The following is an 8,417-nucleotide window of genomic DNA, read 5'->3' as shown; positions in this document are numbered from 1 at the left end:
CGAGACACAAAAAACAACATTAAGCCAATAGACACAAAGCACCGAAATAAGAGTATTTGCAGATAATGAAAGTTTGTTCAAAGCTATAATTACAAGTAACACTGATATATCTTGTTCTCCCAGACTTAAGTCTCCAACGGATTTAGTCATAAACAGTCTGAGAAACGCCGTAACCTTGTATACCTTGTGATGGTCCGAAGGTTTAGACCATCGAAATTTTGCAATTGAAATAATAGCAAGGACCAGCAGATTTTCATTCTGGTACAGGATTGTGTCAATGTTCACCAACGTCGCCAACATTTACGAAATCATTACTGCTCGCCAACGTCGCCCACATTTACAAAATCATTACTGTTCGCCAACGTCGCCAACGTCGCCAACATTTACGAAATCATTACTGTTCGCCAACAGATTTTCCTCAAGGACCACCAGGGAAACTCTGCGATATCTTTTATATACAAAAATAATCCAGTTTGGTTACTTCAAAAATGTTTGATAGACAAGATGTCCTTTTCGAGCATATACCAGACAAACATTGACAATTTTTTGTACAGTTTAAAATTATTCCTGAAAATTAAATGGTCGGAGCTTTAAGCCGGATTTGTTTACCCAAATTGAGTTAGGAAAGCATAAAGAAAAAATGTGACGAACACAGCGATTTCTTCCAACTAATTTCTTTGTTTTTACACTTATTGTATAACTACATCAATGCCAAAACAGAGCACACTATTACAGTCATGTCTACCGACTGAATTGACGTATCTTAATTTTCTAATAAATCATCGTAAACTTCATTTATGTCATCCAACATAAAAAAAAATCTGCTATATTCTACGGCAAATTGAATTTTTGTTCTATTGCTTCTTCTATCAGAATATCTCCAGAAGACGTCCAGATTCATTTTTTTAGACTCTTCACCAGAAGACAGTCTGGAGATGTACAGAAGATACCAATAAAACACGCCCTAGGTATTACAGGTAACAGGCTCTAATACACCTTATCGCTGTTTGGAAAGCTGTCCCGCTTGACCCAAGAATCTGTCCCGCTTGAACATTTGACGTCATACAACAATCACTTTTCCATTGTGGCGTCAGATATTTTCTATTTATATGACGTCAAAATTTTACGGGAACTTTTGTGATGTCCAGTAATGGCGGACAAATAGCGATAAGGTGTATACACATTCTATTGTAAAAACGAAATATATGCATTCGTTTCTTTCCCCTTTTCTGTAAGATCCAAATTAGCCTGTACCTTAGTACGACTACATGTAAGTATATTGTAACGCCACAGAAAGCAATTTAATATTTGAAGAAGGTAGGGTGTATAAACACCACCATAATTTTATGCATTTTAGTTAATTTCCGTATTCTAGTTCAAATTCTATATCTTCCTCACAGAAAACGAATCACTGTAAATTGGGATTATTGAATGTTTGTAACAAGAGTGAAGCAACTTCGTCTAAACAGAAACATATAATACATGTATTATATGTCTCTGGTCTAAACAATTCAATGTATTTAATGTTTTTCACAACAAATGTCCAGAATACTTAAAAAAAAAAAATTTTTCAAATGTCAAAGGTGTAGATTATACTGTAGTGTTTCACTATTTTTTTTAGACTTTATAAAAGGTTGGGTTACAGTCAAGCCTGTGTTATTTAACAGGGGCGTGGCTGCCATTAGGCACTTTAGGCATGTGCCTACACACAATTTTTTCACAAATATTTTTGTTTATTAAAAAAAAAAAATAACGTTATCTGTAGATGTATGTGAAGTCGTCAAAACTCTTTAATTATCTAATGTCATTTGTACACTAGTCTATCATCCTTAGTGAATGGAGTATTGGATAGAATTGTATGTACATTATATTAGAACTTTGGTTCAGATCATTTCACTTCTATCAACAAATACATAAATGAACCTCAACATACTCAAAACCCTCGCATTTTATTCTTAGATGCATGAATTTTTTTTAAGACAGAATGGGGACGTTAAATCCGATAGAGAGAATGCCACACTCTTTGCACGTTAAGAACACTTGCAACAACTCATTGAGGGGTCGGTAGGTGGTCTGCTGAAAGGCAAAATTTCTGTCCCTATCCAATAAACCCTCATTTTCCAATGGCATTTCCAAATTTCCAGACCTTCATCCTGGACGACCCCTATTACAGGACCTACCTGTTGTATTAATTGTCAATTTGTTTTTGTCCTGAACATGCATGAACTATTTGCCACTGGATGCATGTTTAGCAATCAATTAATCAATCGGTTAGCTTTCAGTAACTTCCAGTACTCTCAGTTCAACGTGTAATGACCATAATTATTCAAATTCCTTAGGTAGGAATTTTACAGTACAGGATATCAGAAAATTTGTGAATTTCTTGAATTTTGTTAGATAGTATGAACAGAACCGAACTTCTGGCTTCATTAGGCATCGACTGTGTGTGTCACGTTATGTGTTTGTGTGGCCGGGGAGAGTGAAGGTTTAAGAATCAAAAGATGAATGGGCGATGCCTAGCTCAAAGGATAGTATTATCATATAGTAGTCTCAGTGTTTACGTGCCTATTTAGTGAAGGATTGTCAAAATGTACTATCAATTGACGTATATATATCAGTTATCCTCAATCAGAAAGGAATAGATATGAAAATACTAAACAGGATGTACTGCTTAATTAAAGGGCTACGCTGATCTACGCTTTTTTTTTTTTTTAGATTTCCGATTGTACTGCGTAAATTCATCAGTCAAATGTTATTGTAAAATTATTTATAATTCTTTGAACTTTTCTTCATGTATATTATGATAAAATTACCAGTAAATATTATGTTTTTTTGTACACAAAATTTTGCAACAAAAATGCTGAAAACCGTTTTCCGTCGGAGCGAAGCCCCCCTGAACCTCCTACCAGGGCTCTGCCCTGCAAGGACTTGCTGGGGGCCTCCAGCAGCCCCCAGACCCCCTGCCGCAATTTGTGCCTACAGTTTATTGGATACCTAGCCATGCCCCTGGTTAAGTTATGTTCTACCCTACTGAAAATGAGTACGGGATTCCACTGGATTTCCAGTGAAATTACACTGGTATTCAGTGGAAAAAAATATTCCGATGGAATCCCATTAGAATTTCATCCAAAACATCTGGAATATTTTTCACACTGTTATTCCAATGGAAAATCAGTGAAATTTCCAATGAAACTTCCAAAGATTTTCCAATTAATTTCCAGTGGAATATTATTGTTTATATTTCAGTGGAGTTTTGATTTAATGCAAATATTCCAGTGGAATTTTGGACTTAGAAATTTAAAGGAATATATACTTCTAATTTAAATTTTTCAAATAATTAAGTGCATGATTATTATATAAAGGATTCAATTTGTAGCATATAATTTGCTGGCCTGATAAGAAATTAAATATTATAATCATGATAATATATGGGATGTAATGAATATTTCATAAACCTACATATATACATGTATATGAAACATTTGTTCAAAAAATGTTACATGGTTAAATGTAATATGAAATCACTTGCCTAGTAACAAATGAAAATAATCATTTGGTCTGAAAGACCCCCCCCCCCCCCCCCCCCCCATATAAAATAAGTAAAATGGTAGCTCCTCAGATGTAGGGTGAATATAATGCATCACCATATAGCCTATGAGTATGACACATTGAAAGGATACATTTTAACTATTAAGAAATAAAATTAAATGTGCAATAATCAGATAATATAAATAAAGAAATGAATATTTTATATCAAATTGGGTTGAGAATAAGATTCTGGTTGATTTAACGAACAAAAACAATTAAGATTCTTTTTGAAAAATGTGCATGGCTCTTAAAAGGGCCGTTTTAAACAGATCTGTTGCAGAAATTATCTTCAGACTGTACGAATTGTTAGGATAACTCCGTTTTTTTCTTCAAGTGACCGTACTGGCAACTGCCCTGCACTACAGTCTACATGTATACAATAATATAATTATTTCTCCTTTGACTTCATCATGTTCATTAACTGTTACTGGTCTACTGTTCTTTTGAGAAAAATAAAGTGAACGGCTTTCATTTTCCACATTGTTCTATAAACTGTTTCGGTATCTTAACTTTGTCCGTGTGATGAATTTTTCATCATTTTCATGTCCTGAACTCGGGTCATATAAGTTAATCTATAGAAACATTTCACATATAATCCGCTCCAATCAATTGTACGCTAAATGTCAGTGTTTTGGCATAATTTGAGCAGAAAATTCGTGAAACTGTAGTCTATAATGTTGTTTTTCAACACACATGTTTACATTCATGGAGGCTGCCATTTTTTTCTACCAGACTATATATATATATATAACCGCTGATTTGATTGGATAACTCTATTTCCGGGATTTCCGATCGGCCAATCAGATAGTCGTTATCATTAATACACGGAATGTGTTCAAATTTGAAACTAAAAATATTGTACGAGTATGTATCCTGTCCAGCATTGTCCAGCTGTGGTTACATTAATCATGTTAATAATAATTAATACTCAACAACCTTCGATAAATAAAGAAATAGACATTAAAGGCAGAACATTTAGGTATGACATTAGCTGTTGAACCAAGAATTTACGATGAGACGATGTGCTGATGTAGGGCAGACGTACAGCAGATACAGGTAATTTTTAAGAGATTTTACTACGATTTTTACATCATGAATATTTTTAATTAAAATTAAAAAGAAAAGATATACACCCACTTTAGTTTTATTCATGGGCTCTGATAGTTCACACTTTGAGGATGACCATTTGGTGTTCTGAAAAGGGGGAGGTGGGAATGTAATAATAATTTTATTATTCAATATTAAATTACATTGTGTGCCTTCACAATCAAGGAAAGATGTTTACAGTTTACTACACAATGTCAGGCACATTCAACTTAATTTTGTCATGTTCTGATTTGGATGGACATGCAACACAAAAAATCCCTAAAGGTTAATATTGTGTTTTAGAGTCTTTATACTTAACTGAAAGAAGCTTCTTAATTATATATGTACATTGTATGATAAATATCAGTAATATATGATGCATACAGGTCATGACCAGAATTAAAAATGATTAATAAAATGTTTTTACATTTTTTTTTAGGTTGTCCATATATTAAAAGGGATTGATCATGGTGAAGGTACAAAGCTGCAAAAATGATGACTGTGCATCGATCAATATCCACTCAATAATATGAAAACACGATGAAAACAAACGAACCAGCAGCAGAAAAGAAATTTGAGTATAAGATTATTGAAAGGTACTTATTGAATTATTTTTTCATCCTTCCCACACTTGAAATAAAAATACATTAATCATGTTAATCATTCACATCTATAAGCTGTAAACACATCTCAAAAACATTGATCTGATCATCATGCACAATGGTTAATCATGGCTATTATGTGAACAAAATGAGGTGTCTGGTATGCTTCAACCAGATAGTAAACCAACAACAAACACAACACAAAGGGAAAGATAATATGAGGCTAAATAAAAATATATGCGTGGTTCCAATTACCTTACCTACCTTTTTTTTTAGTCTTAACAATAGCCTACCCTAAAGATTTTTTTGTCATTTTTCAGTAAGTACTGTTTAAGTCAAAATGTTGCTCCCATAGACATGATAGACTCAATGTAAAAAAAAACCATAAAATAAAAAAAATTCTAACTACCCTAATTTTTTTTTAAATGTAACTGGAACCACACATACTATTTTATTTGGCTTTGAGAGACACCTGATCCATGAACAATAAAAGTCTTATTTTGATAAAAAGAGGTGTGTTATAAGTCTAAGAGACAGCAACCCAACAACTATAGCCAAAGATATCTAGAGAACACAGTCTTCAACAATAGACATACATGTGTCTAAATTGCTCTTAGTGTATAAATGTTGTGAATAAATTACACACAAACACAAATAAAATATATATGCCAGTAACATATATTTTTGAATAATTGCAGACATGATAGACTCAATGTAAAAAAAAACCATAAAATAAAAAAAATTCTTACCTACCTACCCTAATTTTTTTTAAATGTAACTGGAACCACACATACTATTTTATTTGGCTTTGAGAGACACCTGATCCTTGAACAATAGAAGTCTATTTTGATAAAAAGATATGTGTGTTATAAGTCTAAGAGACAGCAACCCAACAACTATAGCCAAAGATATCTAGAGAACACATAGTCTTCAACAATAGACATACATGTGTCTAAATTGCTCTTAGTGTATAAATGTTGTGAATAAATTACACACAAACACAAATAAAATATATATGCCAGTAACATATATTTTTGAATAATTGCAGACATGATAGACTCAATGTAAAAAAAAAACATAAAATAAAAAAAATTCTTACCTACCTACCCTAATTTTTTTTAAATGTAACTGGAACCACACATACTATTTTATTTGGCTTTGAGAGACACCTGATCCTTGAACAATAGAAGTCTATTTTGATAAAAAGAGATGTGTGTTATAAGTCTAAGAGACAGCAACCCAACAACTATAGCCAAAGATATCTAGAGAACACATAGTCTTCAACAATAGACATACATGTGTCTAAATTGCTCTTAGTGTATAAATGTTGTGAATAAATTACACACAAACACAAATAAAATATATATGCCAGTAACATATATTTTTGAATAATTGCAGACTGGAGCATGGTATTGTAATGTTATTTTAATTCAAAATTCTATGCATGTTATGATGTATGATTTTTTTTCTTTCAGATTAATCAATGAAGACTTAATGGAACAGGATTGGAATGCAGAAACTTTGGACTTAATTCATGAATAATATCAATGGATGATGAAGAAAACTGACCAAACTGACAAAGTATTTCGTATGCATGTAAACTGGACATTTTTGTTTGGTTAATGCACAATAAACAAATTTGTAAAATTGAAAATTAAAACCATTTGTGAAAGATTTCAAGAGGACCAAAAGTTACCATGGACTTATGAATGATTTAACCAGAAAAATGATTTACATGTACAATTAAGTAAATACATCTTTGACTAAAAAATGATAATTTATCAACGATAATATTTTAAAGAGGTTGATCTTTTCGTTTAAAAGGTCTTAAATGTGGATGATGTATAAACTGTTGTAATTTCTTTAATTGTTGACTTGCATTAAAATGGTTATTGTCTTATTTCAAGTTTTCTTATTAATTCATTCAAAAATAAGCAGTGCATGCAAAATGATATCTAACATTTCAGTGGAATTGTCAATTTCCATTGAAATATCACTGGTTTTCTTCGGTTGATTGTTACAATTTCCAATGGAATTACCACTGGTATCCCGGTAGAAAACAATAAATGTCCAGTGGGAAAACAATGGTATTCCAACGAAGTTTTCACTGGTATTCCAATGGAATTTCCACTGTATTCCACTCGAGTATTCACCGGAATCCCACTGGATATTCCACTGATATCCCAATGGAAAACAATGAATGTCCAATGAAAATCCCGACCAAATTTCCCAGTGGTAATACAGTGGTATTCCAATGGAACTCTGATGAAACTCCACTGGTATTTTCAGTGAAATCCCACTTTACATTTTCAGTAGGGTAGGTGGCTGATTTATTTATGGATGGATAGAGAGATCAAGCAGCAAACTATATACATATTCTGGATGGCAAAATGTTTTGATACATATATATGAATATACCTCTGTTTATACAAAGCCAATTTGTATAAGATTTTACATGTATAGTTTACAGGGTAACAACAGAGTCAGTATTCAGACAGTAACCCCAACACAAACTTTTTCTGGATGTAACTCTCCAAAAATACTGCCTACTTATTGTAGAAGAAGTAAATACCATTGCCATGGTCTTTTAATTGATGGCCCTGGGATGGAACCCAAAATCTCACTCATACAAGAGAGCATGCTACCAAGATACCCCAGTTTAATACATTACTGAGTTCACTCTTCCCATTTCCTTCCTTGTCAACATGTGTTATCATTGTGTTTATTGCAAAGCTCTTTACATTAGACTAAATAGGAATATAGAAAAATGACAAGTAACGAAAACAAAAATTCAGTGAATATAGTCAATAAATTTCAAGTCTTTTTGATTTTTTTTTTATATAAGTCACTGTTTAGGATATGCAATGTTGTAAATTTGTTCTTGTAACATTTGGTTCTATTTTCCAGATGAATAAGACAACAAGATATAGAAGATAACAAATGTATTCTAATAATATTTATAGAAAGATGTTCACAAGTATTGTGAAAATATCACTTGAGGCCTGTATGTTTAATTTCTTGTTTATTTTTTGTTTGTTCTTTTCATGTTTGCAAATATCCTAAAGCAGTTTTCATCACTTTCCTTTTATCATGGATGTTTATCATAATTGAATACAAAATGAATTTTAGGAAAAAATATCA

At 32.3% G+C, this 8,417-nt stretch overlaps 1 long non-coding RNA gene across 1 annotated transcript; it reads left to right on the top strand.

Moving 5' to 3' along the window:
* The first annotated feature begins 4,321 nt into the window (after positions 1-4,321).
* On the top strand, positions 4,322-7,176 carry LOC127714638 (uncharacterized). The gene is made up of 3 exons (XR_007987838.1): positions 4,322-4,644; positions 5,114-5,270; positions 6,752-7,176. It is a non-coding gene; the product is annotated as an uncharacterized LOC127714638 (long non-coding RNA).
* Positions 7,177-8,417: the final 1,241 nt, after the last annotated feature.

The sequence above is a fragment of the Mytilus californianus genome, unplaced genomic scaffold (genome assembly GCF_021869535.1).
Source record: "Mytilus californianus isolate M0D057914Y unplaced genomic scaffold, xbMytCali1.0.p SCAF_9, whole genome shotgun sequence".
NCBI lineage: Eukaryota > Metazoa > Mollusca > Bivalvia > Mytilida > Mytilidae > Mytilus > Mytilus californianus.
The sequence above is the reverse complement of the archived record's forward strand: the minus strand, read 5'-3'. Positions and strand labels throughout refer to the sequence as shown.